We start from the raw sequence: 15897 nt of genomic DNA on the forward strand, positions 1-15897 counted from the left end.
CAAGAACAAAAGTCCAGAATTCGCAGGTGAATTCTACCAAACATTTAAAGAAGAATTAACACCTATCCTTCTGAAAGTATTCCAAAAAGTAGAGGGAAGACACATTTTGAATTCATTCTATGAGGCCAGAATCAACCTGATACCAAAATCAGACAAAAATATCACAAAAAAAGGGCTTCCCTGGTGGCGCAGTGGTTGAGAGTCCGCCTGCCGATGCAGGGGAGACGGGTTCGTGCCCCGGTCCAGGAAGATCCCACATGCCACGGAGCGGCTGGGCCCATGAGCCATGGCTGCTGGGCCTGCGTGTCCAGAGCCTGTGCTCCGCAACGGGAGAGGCCACGACAGTGAGAGGCCCGCGTACCGCAAAAAAACAAACAAACAAACAAAAAATCACGAAAAAGAAAATTATAGTCTAATATCACTTATGAACATAGATGGGAAAATCCTCAACAAAATATTAGCAAACAGAATTCAACAATATATTAAAGGAATCATACACCATGATTAAGTAGAATTTATTCCAGGGATGCAAGTGTGCTTCAGTAGTCACAAAACAACCACCATGATATGCCACACAAGCAAAGAGTACAAATATGATCAACTCAACAGATGCAAAAAAAGCTTTTGAAAATTTTGCAAAGTGGGTGTAGAGGGAACATACCTCAACATAATAAAGGCCATATATGAAAAACCTACACTCCAATATCATACTCAAGGAGAAAAGTTGAAAACATTTTCTCTAAGATCAGGAACAAGAATGCCCACTCCTGCCAGTTTTATTCAATATAGTATTGGAAGTCCTAGTCACAGCAATCAGACAAGCAAAAGAAATAAAAGGACTCTAAATTGGAAGTGAAGAAGTAAAACTGTCACTATTTGCAAAGGACATGATACTATATACAGAAAATTCTAAAGACACCACCAGAAAACTATTAGAACTAATAAATGAATTCAGTAAAGTTGCAGGATACAATACTAATATACAGAAATTGATTGTGTTTCTGTACACTAACAGCAAACCATCAGAAAGAGAAATTAAGAAAACAAACCAGTTTACAATTGCATCAAAAAGAATAAGTCTAACAAGGAGGTAAAAGGCCTGTACTTAGAAAAGTGTAAGAGATCAAAGAAATCAAAGATGACACAAGCAAATGGAGAGATATATCATGCTCATGGAATGGAAATATTAATATTGTTAAAATGACCATATTCCCCAAGGCAATCTACAGATTCAATGCAATCCCCATCAAGGTACCCACAGCATTTTTTACAGAACTAAAACAAACAGTTCTAAAAATTCTATGGAACTACAAAAGACCTTGACTAGCCAAAACAATCTGGAGAAAGAAGAACAAAGCTGGAGGTATCACACTCCCTGATTTCAAACTATATTATAAATAAATAACTAAATAAACAAATGTAACTACATCAAACTAAAAAGCTTTTTCACAGTGAAGGACACTATCAACAAAATAGAAAGGTCACCTCCCAAATGGGAGAAGGGATTTGCAAAGGATATATCTGGTAAGGGGTTAATATCCTAAATATACAGAGAAAACATACAACTCAATATAAAAAAGAACACTTTGTTTAAAAAATGGGCAGAGGATCTGAACAGACAATTTTCCATAGAAGACATACAGGTGGCGAAAAGACACATGAGAAGAAGCTCAATTCATCAGGGAGGTGCAAAATCAAAACTGCAATGAGACATCACCTCACACCTGTCAGAATGGCTATCATCAAAAAGACAAATAGCAAGGACTGGAGAGGATGTGGAGATGAGGGAACCCTCGTGCCCTGTTGGTGGGATTATAAATTGGTGCACACACTGTGGAAAACAGTCTGAAGCTTCCTCAAAATTTAAAAATAGAACTGCCATATGTTTTAGCAATTCCACTTCTGGGTATTTTTCTGAAGAAAACAAAAACTCTAATTTGAAAAGATACAGGCACCATATGTTTACTGCAGCATTATTTACAATAGTCAAGGTATGGCAGCAACCTAAGTGTTCACTGATAGATGAATGTATAAGGGTGGTGTGGTATACACACACACACACACACACACACACACACACACACACACAGAGGACTATTATTCAGCCATAAAAAAGAATGAAATCTTGCTGTTTGTGACAACATGGATGGAACAAGAGGGTATTATGTTAAGTGAAATAAGTCAGAGAAAGACAAGTGTACGGTTTCACTTATATGTGGGACCTAAGAAATAAATGAATAAACATAACAAAATAGAAAAATAATCATAGACACAGAGGACAAACAGGTGTTTGCCAGAGGGGTGCTGGGCTAGAGGATGAGTGAAAAACAGGCGAGGGAGATTAAGAGCTACAAACTTCCAGTTACAAAATAAATGAGTCACGGTATAAAACGTAACCATTTCATGATGTTTGCAAGTCAAATCATTATGCTATACACCTTAAACTTATATAGCGCTGTATGTCAATTATAGCTCAATAAAATTGGAAGGGAAAAAAAGGTAAAGGAGAAGATGATTACTTTCTGGATGGTTCTCTTGAGAAAAGAGCAGACCTAGGAATGTTAGTAGAATCTAAGGAGGTATGGTAAAGGGTAGGTTCAAATGTGTGACGAGCAAACCTGCGCTCTGAAGACTTGCCCAAACTCAGAGATGTATTACAGGATGAGTGAACAGATGCACCAGCTACAATGCAACAGATGTTCCCAGCTGCAAAGTCACAAGAGATGCTTTTAGAACTGAATGTTTGGACCAAATTATAAAAAGCCACAAATGACATATGATGATAGCAGTGTTTAAGCAAAAGAGAGCTGATGACTCATTGGAAAATGAACTGAAGTGGGGGGAAAGCTATTTTACATAATTCAGTCTGAGGGATGACAGGGGTATATAAATGGGAACAATGACAGAAATTCATGACCAATCAATAACTGTGATAGTAACAATGACTAATATTTATTTATTCAGTATTTACTCTGTGTGGGTGCAATTCTACGTGTTTTAGAGCAAGATGTATTATTTACTTTTCATAATAATCATAAGGCAGCTCTTATTATCCCCACTTTATGCAGGTAATGGAACAGAGGTTCAAAAAATTTAAGCAACTTGTCCAGGATACCCAGCTGGTGGTAAACAGTAGCTCTGGGATTTCACAGTGGGCTGTCTGGCTCCCCGATGCCATGCTGCTTAATGGGATTTGGTGATCCCCTTGATCCCTTTCTCACCCCTTCTCTCTGAGCCATGCCCTACCACTTTCCTCCTTGCTAACTCTTCTCCACTAGGCTGGCCTCCTTGCTGTTACGGAACAAGCACTTTCCCAAGTCAGCTTTGCTGCTTTTATTCCTTCTGCCTAAGACGCCCTTGGCTCGGAGAGCCACATGGCTTTCCCTTCATCTTCTTCAGTGAACCATTTATTGACCTTCCTATGCAAAAAAGCTTCCCCACTCTTCTTATACCTTTATCCTGTTTTAGTTTGCACTGTAGAATTGGTCCAACCTGACAAATTATTTATTCGGTTATTTGTTGACTATCTCCCCCAGCCCTAACAGAATATAAGGTCCTTAAGAGAAGCAGACTGCCTGTGTTTCACTCTAGTGCCTTTGTAAGTATCAGACACAAAGTAGACCTTTAGGAAATATTTGTTGAATAGATGCACAATGGGAACAGAAAAAACTTTCTGTTGGAAATTTGATTGAAGGACATGTCCCAAACCCATCAAATGTATATCCACAAGACAGTCAATTCCATGATGGTATAGATCACGTCTCTCCAGCTTTATATCTCCAGTGTCTGACACAGTACCACAAAGGAATTACATGTTCTATTAATGTAACCAACAAGAAAAGTAATATATGTGCCCCAAGTACAGTAGGTATACCACAGTAGACATGTGGGTGACCTTTGCCTCCACCTACCTCAGATGGCCTCTCCCTCTGGGTTTTCCTTTTCCAGTCTGCTCATACTTTTTAGTTTGTGATTCAGCCAGTTATCTCTCTGGGCTCCTGGGTCATTCGTTTATTTCTTGAATCGATTGCCCTCTTCTTTCCCTTCTCAAGGTTTTTCCTGCACCATTCATTGGCATTCCTTTGTTATTATTTTGTCTTTATTTTTTTGTGTGCATTCGTATATTTTCTGTCTCACTTGATGTTTTCATGATCTGTACCACTCTAGTATTTTTTGGTATCATTTACAAGGGTATGTGCATGAATGAAAACATGAATGAATGAATTCAAGGGTGAAAAATTTTTTTCTGATAGGGAGAATGAAGTCAAAACATTTATGTATCAAGTAGACAGGATGAGCCACCTGCAGATTTAATTAACTGAAATGGGGCTAACTGAATAGACCACTTACTACAAACTCCAAAAGCCCTTTGGACCAGAGTGGAGTTGGATTATGGCATCCTCTGATAAGTTTGGTTGTTCCTTATTTGACTAGCTTTCATCAAGGAAAAAAAATTAGACAAAATATCTCAAATATAAAATACCATAGAGTACTGTGAACATTACTAATTAGTGTGTATCCTTTAGATAACAATCTCTTTCTGTGTCTATGGAATTATATGTTTGCTTTTCTCTTTCAGGATGCAGAGTACTAAGGAGTAGGAACAGTACTTATAATATTGTCTTAAGTAATGCTTTACCATCTCTCACATAAATGTATCTCCCATATATATTCTATAGGAAGGAATGACTGTAGACATTGAAAAGCTCAGGAAGGGTGGCTTCATGGAGAAATGAGGTTTCCACTTTTGCTGGAAAGAAAATCGCTACAGCCACAATCTAGCTTGGTGACATGCTGAAAGTACATAGCTGGGGAGCTTGTGCTAGTGCCCATGAAGTATGTCTTCTGAGAGATGACACACTGCCTCTTAAAAGCTATACAGTTCTTATAAGAATGCTCAGTAATTCACAAACATAATGCATGTGACAAACTAGATGAACTCAAGCCGTTCACCAAAGCTGAGTGATTTGGCGGGTTAATTTAATTGCTCATTGTCTGACCAGTTGGAATAATATTCTGCCTGGAGATGATGCCAGATACAATCTGAAAGTGACCAGTGCAGGAGTTAAAGTGAACACATATCATGTTAGAACCGAAGTGGACATCACACATTCAGAGTTCACTTCTGACTTCTATAAAGTTATTTCAGCATCTCCTGATAGGTGTTGGCCCACCATGGCAAACTCTGGCGATTTGGGGTTATCATCTGTTTTATTTGTCTCAAGAGAGAAAAGCTTCACCCAGACGCAAACGTCTGTTTGCTCTTAGCTTTTTTGTTTCTCTCTGGGCTTGCAAAGTTTGTTAGTTTAAATGTGCCTTTTAAGATATTCCTTCAATATGACAACTGAAGTTGGCTGGTGTTAAAATGTGGTACCATAGGCAGAACTGGGCAAAAAACAAGAAAACAGATCAAAGTGGCATGGATATACATGTTATACTCAGAAAGAAACTTGATCTGTGAGTTCTTGCAGTTTTGTTTAATAAATGTCTTTGTGGCAGGATCAATTATAAGTTAATAAAAATGTGTTGAAAAGGAAATCCCTGATACTAAAAAAGAATTCCCTGCTTGTTGATTTAATGTAATTTGTCATTAAAATCATAGTTTCTGATGATAGAATATCAAGCAGACATCAATGCATTTTTTAAAGTGAACGTTGAAGTTAAACAGATTTACACATAAAACATTGAAGTTATTTTGAAAATCTATACATTCCCACATACAATGTAAAAGTTAACCTGAGGCCAATTTAGACATAAAATTTTGTGTATTTTATAAAAGATCTATTGCTTATTTGACAGTTCACTTGGGAATAAAAATAACAATGACAATAACGAGGCAAAAAGGGATATCTAAAATTTATTTTTCGAAGTGATAAAGATTTCTAACAATATAAAATTATTTGTTTGCATAGGCAGAAATAATAAACACCTATACTTGATTGCTGCCTTAAAGATAGCTTGAAACTAAGTTTTATTGTTAAGGCCCTAGAGCTCATAATAGGTATATTGTCCTCAGAGGTGTGAACTCAGTGGTTTGGCAAATACTGTTCTGTAGATATGGACTCAAAGTGGGGTGGGAGGACTTTTGGAAGTCGCTTGGTCGCAGCTTATTTTTGAGTATTCTGAAGAGTAAAAATAAAGCTACTTTGAAATTACTTTTTAGTTTAAGAACTTCACAGCCTTGAGCTACCCAATCAGAATTGCGTGTGGTGTGTGTGTGTGTGAATTTAAAGCGACAGATTAAACCTCTCTCCTTTCTTGAGTAATACAGCTATCACACATTGAAAACTTTCTTTGCACCACTGTCAGGCATGCTTTAAAGGGGAAAGACAACTGGTGAGAATTAAACCTGAATTCACAGGGAGAGCATGGGCCTGAGTAAATGAAAAGGCGTTATTTAGGAAGGAAACAGGGAAAAACCTAAAATGGATTGTTTATTTCCATTGTGCTTGGGAAAGAATTAAGATTCGGAATCCAAATGCCATCGGAAATGACTGCCTTTAGGGTACCAATACGTAAGGAAAAGGCCTGAATATCTAAAAATTCAATCCCATTGTCAGATTCATAACAATAGACAATGAGAATGTTAAACATGACTATACTTTTTAAAGAGCTGAATCTCTGCCATGACCAATAAATTAGATTACTCACTTTTAAACTACGATTGTCTAATATTGCAGGAACTGACCGTTCACTTTAAAAAAGAATACACCACTTAGAGTAGCAATGTCCTGCTGACTAGATTATATGTGTGATGTTCATGCTTCTTGAGTATAGATACATGATCATTGGAGTATTACCATATTTTTTGGAGTTGTTTAAGTACTTTGATTGAAAAAAAACAAAAAAAAACACCCCCAAACCTTTCACCTGTAGGTCATGGCTTTCTCCATGCCTTCAATTTTCAGGAGTATGTGTCTAGTTAGTACCTCATGGGGTCTGCCTGGTCACTTGTGGGCTATCTTTGAGAAGGAATATCTTCTGACCTTCTCTCACACAGCTTGCAAGCTTCCTTAAAAGACAACCGCCAGTTCGCTTTCAGAATTTTACTGCACCTACTGCAGTAATGTTACTGCTACTGGAATTTTAAAGCACCTCTTTAATGCCACGCCCTCCCTACCCCCACCCAAACCATCTTCACCTACTGACTCATGTGACTCTTTCCACTTCTTCTTAAACGTCAATTTCATATCTTGGAGCAGCTAGAAACAAATGGCCTATTTAAAATAAAGCTGCTTGTTCGAGGTAACATATTAAGACTAAACAGATTATAATCTGTTATTCAATCAACAGGCTGAATAGCAGGCTTTTAAATCTCACCCTGTTTGAGGGGAGAATGAAGCAATAAGGACATTTTAATTTACAGAAAGGTGAAAGTGCTGCATAAATAGGAAACAAAGACAGAAGCAAACTTTCTAGATTTCACAGCTTTACTCTGAGTTAGCTTAGCCTTCTAACCAGCAAAATTCTACCTGGGTGGAGAAAAATAGAAAAGGTTAACAGTGCACTTCTGCCTTGAAGCTGCAAAATCTGACAAGATATATACTTTTTTAAAAAGGTTTTGTACTGTTAAAGGAAGGGAGGATCTGTAAAAAGATTGGTGATTTAAGATGGGGTATTGGAGGTTATCCCGCTACACCTGCCAGCCTGTCTTTCTGTCCAAATCTTCTAAACCCAGAAGTCATCCCTGCTAAGCCTCATGGGCCTGCTCAGCTGTGGTCGACGTGCTCTGTCTCAGGTTACTGGGAGCTGGAGGGGATTTGGGGAGTGTGTTCAATAGTTCTCACAGGCAGCTTTACAGTGTGCCAGTTCGGATCAAATCCCTGACCCTCAAGTCCCCGGGCCTGGTTGCCTGCGTTTGAGTCCCAGCTTCCGTCATTGTCTGGTGTTCCTGGCCCCTGACTTCCATAGCTCTGCAGCTCTTCCCTGAAAACTGTGGGCTTGTCTCTCTGACACCAGTGCCTGCTCATTTGGACTGTGTTTTATCTCATGTTCCAATCATGAATGACTTGACATTCTGAGCCCGAACATCCTCACAAGAATCTCCCTCTCCTGGATCTGCTTTCTGGTCACCTGGCCCCGTGGGTCCCTCTACTTAGCTTCTTCTTTCTTTGTCCATCTTCCAACTTCTGTCAAATTCAGGTCCTCCTCTGGCCAGGACCACACCGCCTCCTTTTGGGAATTTTTGATACCTTGTTTTATTCAGGAAAACGATAAGTGAATGGGTTTGTTTATAGTTAATAGTTGAACCTCTACTATTTTATACACGCTATAGTTGGCCTAAAATCAGTAAATCATAAGTCTTTAACAAAGATGATAGGAAAGTCAAATCATAAGGATATAACAGTATCATTTTACAGCGTTTGGGTCTAACAGGTTCATATATATTTAATATGTTTTCAAATTAGCTCTAGGTCATTGGCTTCAGCCATGTTTTCTGGTGGGAGAGAAAGAATCTCTCATGTATTACACAGAATGCTCACATTGTCACCAAATGAAAGTTGTCTGATTGGCTCTAGGTAAATCATAAGGTCTTATTAGGGGCATCCTGCCTGCAGTGATGTGAGGAGGGAGGGGCGATATGAGCAGAACACTGCACAAGTTGGGAACCTTTGTCTCAGTGAAGGTCTAGACACAGAGGAAAAAGGAAGATAAATTATTGTTATAGAGCAAAAATCCACGGGCTGCAAAAAGGCAGGGGTTGTGTGGTGGCGGGGGGGAGGGTGGAATTATTTTAAAACAATGATTAGGAAAAGTTAGTTTATTGATACTAAAGGAATTTGTCACTGATTATTTGTCAGAAAATAAATTAAGGTCCTAAATGGCTCATATATTCCTCTCACAAGTGTGGTTGTAGATCGGAGAATCGTCTGAATATGAGAATATTAATTCACCGCAGTAAGAGGCAAGCTGGGGATTTTCACATCTTCACAACAAACTCCCAAAGTTAAATAAACTCATAGATTCTTGATTACAATAAGTCAAATGACAATTATTCAAAACTTGGAAGATATTCACATACATTTCCTCATGTAATTGAATGTCTGATAAATAAAACCCTGAAGTTTTGTAACTTGGACAGCATATGTCTCTGCTTTGAAAAAATTTCAAACATCGAGATCAACAGTTAGGTCCTTCCAGTAAAATAACTTTAGTCTTAGAATGTGGAAGTACATTATTTTGGGTTTTCATTTTTATTTAGCTGAGTTACTAGTGATTAGTTATCCAGGAAAACCTACATTTGTTAACCCAGAAAGACTTAGGATACATGTTAAAGAGTCAGGTTAGAAATTTCACTGATTTGTGGTCCTGCTGATTTCTATCTGAAGCAACGTTTCAAAGTTTGCTCATTAAAAAATAATGGCTTCTTAGCACTGGTATTTAACATTTAGCACGAGAGCGAATGGGGAAAATGGAATGGAATACTGAAAATCGCTGTATATACATTTCCTATTTCTTTCTAGTTCCAAATCTGTAATAAGTTTCACTAAGCTTTTTCATCAGAAAAATTCTGTCTTTTCTTATGGGAGGTTTATTCCTTATAGAGAAAATAAAATCTATTTTAAGGAAAATCTGATCCTTGACGAACTGCTGAATTTCAAATTAATGCCAGGAAACCCTCACAGTGAAAGTAACCAGTACTAAGGCAAACACTACTGGATAAAAGAATTTAACAATTGGTACTCTTCATCTTCACCAGGAGATGAAAAGGGCACACATAGGACAATCAGAACATACATTTTTCTACAATGAATCCATGTCAAATTCAAAATTAGGTCTCTCTTCCTGACTGTAAGTCCCTTGGGCACTTAATGAGTGTTCCAGCTTTCAGAGTTCTTGTTTTTTAATAAAAATCTTTATTAATTATTTGAAATTAGAATGTCAATACATAGTTGAAATTTTCTAATTTCTTAAGAGACTGTACCATTTTAACCAATATATGTGACTGGCGTCGTCTTTGTTTTAAACCTCTAAAAATTTAACAAAGTACTTTTCTAATTAAGTTGACATATTTTAAATAAGGTTATGACTGAATGACTGCTGTTCTCTGGCCAGTAGGGCAATCTGCATGCAAAATTAATCACCCAGTGATAGTCAGCATCTTGTCAACTTACCTGGTTGGTCAGGCAATTATCTCCAAGAGTTAGTTTCAATTCAGTCCAATTAGGATTTGGTAGACAATGAAAATGATGATAACCCACAATATAGAAGACATTATTTTTTCATTTTTAGAAGACATTATTTTAAATCTTGAATTGCATTTTCACTTTTAGAACATTAAAAAGGATAAACACATCATATACCATGTTTTCTTTTTGCTTTTTTAGACATATGCAACATCAACAGTCTCTAGATGTGGATATATGTTTTTAAATGAATTATTCTAAATTGCTGAAATTTAAAGATTTGATTTAAACACCTTTTTTTCTATCAGTGTATTTTTTAAAACTAATGTCTGCAGAAAGCATTGTACCGTGTACATTAGATTCAGCAAATACACCATCCATTCCTTGCCCTTGAGTGCTTAACACTAAGGTAGAAAACCCAAACTGGACCTTAAACATTCTCTGAGATCCATGAGGTAGGTAAGAATCATGTATGTTGTGTAATTTCCACCACTTTTTTTTTTTTTTTTTTTTTTTTTTTGCGGTACGCGGGCCTCTCACTGGTGTGGCCTCTCCCGTTGCGGAGCACAGGCTCCGGATGCGCAGGCTCAGCGGCCATGACTCACGGGCCCAGCCGCTCACCGGCATGTGGGATCACCCCAGACCGGGGCACGAACCTGTGTCCGCTGCATCGGCAGGCGGACTCTCAACCACTGCGCCACCAGGGAAGCCCTCCACCACTTTTTACAGACCTTTGCATAGTCATTAAATATTTGCTGATCTAATTAATGAATGTTAAGGGAGAACTATATTTATCAGAGGATATTAAATAACAGCATGAGTTTGGATTTGATGTTTTGAGTAATAGGGAGCTATTTTAGCTGGTGAATTTTGATATAAACAAAGCATTTTAAAGAAAATTGCTTACTATTTGAAAGTGGTGGACTTTCCTGGTGGTGCAGTGGTTAAGAATCCACCTGCCAATGCGGGAGACACGGGTAGAGCCCTGGTCCGGGAAGATCCCACGTGCCACGGAGCAACTAAGTCCGTGCACCACAGCTACTGAGTCTGTGCTCTAGAGCCTGCAAGCCGCAACTACTGAGCCCGTGTGCCACAACTCCTGAGCCCATGTGCCACAACTACTGAAGCCCATGCACCTAGATAGAGCCCGTGCTCTGCCACAAAAGAAGCCACCGCAGTGAGAAGCCTGCGCACTGCGATGAAGAGTAGCCCCTGCTTGCCATAACTAGAGAAAGCCTGGGTGCAGCAACAAAAACCCAACACAGCCAAAAATAAATAAATAAGTAAATAAATTTATTAAAAAAAAAAAAAAAGAAAAGTGGCTTCCTAGGGCAAAAGCTAGAGTATCAATAATTTTCTTCTCTAGTTCTTACTGGCTTATTTAATTTTTATTGATTTCCTTCCAGAATTCCTCTCAATCCTATTCACTCTTTTCAATTCTCATTGCTCTATTGTAATTGATGCCAATGTCACATCTAAGCAGGATAATAGAAACTGTGTTAAAGCCAGATGGCTTGGCTTTTAATTCTGGTTCAATTACCTACTATCTATATGACCTTGCACGGATCTGTGTGCCTCAGTTTTCTCATCTGAGAAAGGGGATTAGTACTTACTTCATAGGGCTGTGAGGATTAAAGTTAATAAGTACCTAGCCTCTGTCTGACACAATGCCTGGCTCATAGTAAGCCTATATTAACCATCAGTGAGGATTATTATTACTACTACGACTACTGCTACTACTATCACCCATCAGCCTTCTAACTAGTCTAACAAGCCCCTAGCTTTGCTCCCTTCTAATTCATTCTGTATAATGCTGCCAGAGTTAATCTTTCGAAAATGCCCTGCCTCAAACCTCCCAAAGGCTCCCCTTGGTCCCCCAAATGAAGTGTAAACTCCTAACATGGTTACGAGGACTTTCAGTGCAGGCAGCCCCCAGCCTTACAGCCCCAGTTCCAGTCATACTGAAATTTTTTCTGTTATTCAGCTGTGCCAAGCTCCCTGTTGCCCCCATGCCTTGGGAGAGGCAGTTTCCTCTGACTGCAGTATTCTTTCCCTCCCCGTCTCCTGCAGACTTCACTTGTCTAACCCCTACTCACTCCCTCATACTGAACATTAATAAATATGCCAGGCAGCCCACGTTGGCCCTTAGCTTAGGCTGGGGTCCCTGCTCCATTGTGCATTATTGTAACTTCTTGCGTCATAGTCTGCCTCCACCGTTAGATCATATCCTATCTGGCTCAGTATTTTCTCTACGGGATCTATCACACAGAGTCTGACACGTGGTAGGTGTTCAAGAATGTGTTTTTGTACGCATGAATGTATACATGAACAAATATGTGAATAATTAGACGATTTTTCATAGGCATCAAAGTTTGTTCTTCCTCTAAGCTGAGCTCGCTCCATCTTGCTTTATCCCTTGGAAATGGGAAACTCCTTCTGTGTTCGTAAATATGGCACTGTGTTTCATGCCTTCATGAATGTGTTCCTTCTCCCTCCAATGTTCTTCTCCACTTGGCACATGTGGCAAGGTCCTGTGTGTCCAGCAGTGAAGAGCTCCAAGGCCATCTCTCTTGTGAAGCACCTGCTGCAATTCCCCTCCATAGAGCTACCCAGCCATGAGCTATGCTTTGAGTTGATGCGTGCTTCCACGATTTCGCTGTGCTACACACTTTTATGTCTACATCCTAACTAGAGTGTATGAATCTCGAAGGAAGGATTCAAACCCTATTTTTGTTTTTCCCAGAGCTTGCAGAATACCTGGCACCCATCGGTATTTCAACGGGTAGAAGTTGAATTGGAAGTTGAATGTCATAGAAGCTAACAGAGGTGAGTTTTAAGAAGGCAGTGTTGTTGAGTGTTGCCAGATGTGATGGGATAATCCAGAGACACAAGAATTCATGTGCAGGGTTGTATTATATATATAAAAAAATAGTGCTAACCTCAGATGTAGGGGAATTAAGAGATTACATGATAAGCAAGTAGAAAACTTAACATAGTCCTTTCTGTTAAGCACCGAACATCTGCCCCATAGTAAGAATTGCTTTACTCTTAGTAACAAGTCTAATATCTGAATATCTAATAACAAGTGCATGTTGTCTGAGGATATTTTCTCTCTCCAGGCCCCCACTGTTATTCTAAAACTCCCATTAGCATTGTTGTGAATAATGACAAGTGAGGATGGTGAATCAGACTTTTAATTGGCCCTGAACTGATCACCATGAAATTTAATCATTTTCTCAAATACTGTGAATTTGATCCTATAGTATGGCTATTACAGAAGATAAGTCTTAAAAACCAAACTTGTTGAAAAAATTCTGCTTATCTCATGAAAGAATGGCATTAGGCAGACATTTTAAAATGTCAGCTACTATTGTAATTCAAAAGAATGATCATGAAGTGTTAGGAAAACACAAATGAAATTAAATGTGAACTAGTTAACCCCTAGTACCGTCCTCTCACATCTAATTCACATGTGTTTGGCAAGTGTGCTGGACTCAAAACCTTGAACCCAAGCACTTTGCAAAATCATATGTATATGGCTTATTAAAAAACAGTTACATAGGTGTTGGACAAGCTCTCAAATTGATTCTGTAAACAGAACAAGTGGAGGAGGAAAATGATAATGGGGTTAAGATCATGGGCTCTGGAGTCAAATTTCTTGAGTTCAAAACTCATTCCACCCCTTCCTCCTACGGAACTTTGGGCGTTACTTGATCTGTTTCCTTATCTGCAGAACTAGAAAAAATAATGTCACCAAACTCAGAGAGTAATTATGAGGTTTAAATAAGACACTGCTTTGAAGAGTATCTGGCACGTTGTGAGGGCTCAATAAATATTTGCTATTATCATTATTATTAGTTCTACATAAAGGAATATCAATCATAATAAAACCAAGTTAGAATTTAGAGCATATTTGTTAAGCTGCTGATGAAGATGATGATTATTAAGAACTGTTATATTTATTTTCTGCTCTGTGCTTGATGCTGGGTAAGATGCTCTAGGGGAACAATTTCATTTAGCTTCACAATGGTACTGTGTATAAGTATTATTAACCCTGCTTTATAAAAGAGGAGATTAAGACTTGGGGACTTTTCAAACTTTGCTCAAGATCACAGGGCTGGTCAGTACAGAGCCAGATTTCAAACCCAGGTGTGTGAGACTCCTAAGCCAGCACCCTACACATGCTCCTATGCTGTAATTCAGAGTCTGACGGAAAGGAAAGTTGAGGAAATGGACGCTTGTCGAGTGCCTGTTCATTGCAGCGTTATATGTTTTCCATTAATCTGTGATGCTTCTCAATTTTTAATCAAGCCAATTTCCTAATCTGGGAAAGGATTTAGGAAAAGAGTCTACCATGTAAGGTTTTACTAAAATAGCCCTGGGTTCCCAAAAGGAACAATAGACCTTTGTGCGAAAGGTGAAATGACGCCCCTAGTTCATTGTTAGGCAACTGTATGAAAGCTGGGGGTCAAGAGCTTTGCACAGCAAACTGCTTCGGGGCCAGAAAACATCTCCCTTTGTCCTATGGGACCATGAATGGTGTACAGTTGGTCAGGGGGAGAGGGAGGCATGTAAACTAGAATAAGGAGAGATCAGGCAATGTCCAGGAGATAGAAAGACAAGATGAAAGAAATTTCTGGATGGCCAGAGGTCAAGGCAGAAACTGTTAGGTGCTAATCTACACCTCTAGCTTGGTATTATCTTCAAGGAAGCATGGGGCTACGTCCTCAATAGAAGTTCTAAGTTGAACGTACCCTGTTCCTAAAGATAAACTGATATACCAAGCTCCCACCAGAGTTCCTGTGCCCTGACTTCCCATTGCTCATACTCCCAGCCGTCTCAGACCTTTTCATGACTATGATTCCCATGGCTGTACGCTGTTGACTTAGTGTCTCTGATTTTAGAAACCGAATATCTGACCTTCGCCCCTCATTTCCTACCAAAAAAAACCCCTTCGTTCCCACTCTATTCCTCCTCTTTGTTCTGCCAGTAAAATTTGTTTGGACAATTGCCAGTGCTTTGTGCGTTCTGTCTGTTCATGTGTGTTTGTGTTCACTTTGTTTGTTTGTTTGGTTTTTCCACAAGTTGCCACACATTACCTCCCCTGGCCAAGTGGAGAACCTGGAAAGTTGAGAGAAAAGCACTTTAGGTCTTTGGAAAGAGGTGGAGCTTGCTCCATGCACCAGCTAGGCAAGTGACAGACCGGTCTGAAACAAGTAGGAAAATAATTAGCATTTAAGGTGTAAGTACAGCCATCTAAGAGCTTATTAAATGTCCAGTCCTGCCCGAAGCACTTTCTATTGATTATCTCCTTTAAACCTTATGTTCTTTGACATTGGTCCTCTTATTTTACCAATTGTATATATGAAGAAACTGAGGCTTAAGAAGGTAAAGCACTGAGTCAAAGAATCTGCAGTGTTTGATGTTGGGATAGTGGTTACGTTTCAGGGTATTGACCGGAGGGAGTGGCCCAGGGAGACCCACTGTGGAGCTGGCTGTGTCTTCTTTTTTGATCTGGGTGCTGGTTACATAGGGATGTTTGCTCTGTGAAATGTTGTCACTCTTTACATGCCTTGTCTATATTACATTTCAATAAATGTTTCATTTTTACAAACTCTAATAATAATTTAAAAAATAACTTGTTCATGGTCTCCGTGGAGGAGCTGAAATAGAATGCAGGTCTTTCTGTCTCCTGAGCCCAAAGATTTTAACAGAACACACTGCCTTCCCTTTGATCGTCTCAGGGTATACCAGATAACAAAGAGTATGG

The sequence above is a fragment of the Aethalodelphis obliquidens genome, unplaced genomic scaffold (genome assembly GCF_003676395.1).
Source record: "Aethalodelphis obliquidens isolate GAN/ISIS:26980383/991018 unplaced genomic scaffold, ASM367639v1 scaffold5, whole genome shotgun sequence".
NCBI classification, from domain to species: Eukaryota; Metazoa; Chordata; class Mammalia; order Artiodactyla; family Delphinidae; genus Aethalodelphis; species Aethalodelphis obliquidens.